The 2257-nt window shown below is 42.8% G+C and overlaps 1 pseudogene; it reads left to right on the top strand.

Annotated features, from left to right (window-relative positions):
- The first annotated feature begins 316 nt into the window (after positions 1-316).
- LOC122434699 lies at positions 317-1618 on the top strand (annotated as a pseudogene).
- The last annotated feature ends 639 nt before the right edge of the window (positions 1619-2257 follow it).

The following is a 2257-nucleotide window of genomic DNA, read 5'->3' as shown; positions in this document are numbered from 1 at the left end:
TTGAGTATTCCTCAGAGGTTAGCGGATCACATATGATTCCCCAATAATCCCAGGTCCTAGAAAAAATAATGATGAGAGTATTGTTTCCGAGCAAGATTCTGATTCAGAACTTTCCCCTGAAGCCTGGGGCAACTTAGATAAGCAGGCTTTTGAGTATAATAAAGAAAATTGGGGTGCCTTTATAGTAACTAAACACAGAAATAAAGATGAAGGCTCCCCTTTTTCTGAACTTAAAGATATGTTAACATCCATATCTCAGAGAATAGAACAACCAGACTTATTACCTTTGGATACAGCAAAACCATTGCATTCTAAAATGCCATCTGTTGTAGCAGGTTTAGATCCTGACCCGCTTCCGCCGCCCATCCTGCTCCTCCCCCCTCCCCTCGCAGAAGCGCCTTTGATTCCAACAGCGCCTGTATATGTCTCATCTAGTCTAAAAAAGCCAGTCCTTTCACCACTTCAAATGGCTATGAAGGCAGCCCGAGATCAGGGTAAAAATCTTGAGGGATATTCTATGATCTTCCCTGTTTTTGAAGATGCCAATCGTCGCAGGTATCATGAGCCTCTGCCTTTTAAACAGCTGAAGGAGCTGAAAAAGGCTTGTGCCCAATATGGGCCTACTGTGCCGTTTACTTTAGCTATAATTGACAGTCTATCATCTCAATGTTTGCCCCCAAATGACTGGAAGGCTGTTGCACGAGCCTGTCTCTCAGGAGTTGAATATCTTTTGTGGCGCTCGGAATATGGCGAGGTCTGCAGCAACACTGAAAATCGTAATCACCGTAATGGGCTGCAGGTTAGCTTTGACATGTTAATGGGGGAAGGAGCATTTAGAGATCTTAATCAGCAGTTAAACTATCCTGAACAAGCCTACCCACAGATTAATGAAGTGGCACTAAAAGCGTAGAAAAAACTCCCTGCCTCAAATATAAAGACTGAATATTTATCAAAAATTAGGCAAGGACCTGACGAACCTTATCAGGATTTTGTTGCTCGGTTACTTGATGCTGTGTCTAAAATTATTGGAGATGAAGAAGTTGGCATTATTGTAACTAAACAGATGGCATATGAAAACGCAAATGCTGCTTGCCAGGCTGCTTTGAGACCTTATAGAAGAAAGGGGGGTTTAACAGATTATATAAGAATTTGCGCTGAGGTTAGCCCTTCCTATCTTCAGGGATTGTCTATGGCTGCTGCTATCCAGGGAAAAACTATCAAGAAAATTTTATATCAACAGATTAAGAACAAGGGTGGTCTGAAAAAGGGAGGGCCTCCCTGTAGTTGCTTTTCGTGTGGACAACTGGGACATCGTATGGCCCAATGTCCTAAGAAATATAATTTAGATAGTACAAAGAATCCTGATGTATGTCCCAGATGCAAAAAAGGAAGACATTGGGCCAGGGACTGTAGATCAAAAATGAATATAGAAGGCAAACCTCTTCCTCCACAGTTGGGAAACTGGGTGAGGGGCCAGCCCCAGGCCCCAGAACAATGTTATGGGGCACTTCAGACCGAGCCTCAGTCAAATCTAATTGACCCGGCATTAAAAGCCTTTTCTGAGCCACCCCAGGCAGCGCAGGATTGGACTTGTGTGCCACCACCCACACAGTATTAACACCTGATATGGGAATGCAAGCCATTCCAACTGGAGTTTTCGGGCCATTACCAAATGGAACTGTAGGACTAATTATTGGTAGAACTAATTGGACTATGAAATGGTTGTCAGTGTCCCCAGGGGTGATTGATGCAGACTACATGGGGGAACTTAAAATTATGGCCCATGCACCTTCAAATATAATTAGCATTCCCACCAATCAATGAATAGGACAACTGGTTTTGCTACCTCTTCATTTAGAGGGGAAAACTGCTTCTAAACGAGAACGAAAGACTGATGGTTTTGGCTCTTCTGACATATATTGGGTGCAGTCCATTTCTGCTGAGTATCCCAAACTAGATCTTTTTATTGAAAATAAAACATTTTCAGGGATCTTAGATACTGGTGTGGATGTTTCAGTTATAGCTGAAGAGCATTGGCCTCAGCATTGGCCCAAACAGGAGGCCTTTTCCATGTTACGGGGAATAGGACAATCTCAAAATCCACAGCAGAGCAGCAGTATGCTACATTGGAGAGACTCTGAAGGATATGAGGGAGATTTTCAACCTTTCATTCTCCCTCATCTCCTGGTTAATTTATGGGGAAGAGATGTAATGCAACAAATGGGGGTTTATATTTTTGCTCCAAATCAGATTATTT

The sequence above is a fragment of the Cervus canadensis genome, chromosome X, assembly GCF_019320065.1.
Source record: "Cervus canadensis isolate Bull #8, Minnesota chromosome X, ASM1932006v1, whole genome shotgun sequence".
NCBI classification, from domain to species: domain Eukaryota; kingdom Metazoa; phylum Chordata; class Mammalia; order Artiodactyla; family Cervidae; genus Cervus; species Cervus canadensis.
This window is presented reverse-complemented; position numbering and strand designations above follow the sequence as displayed.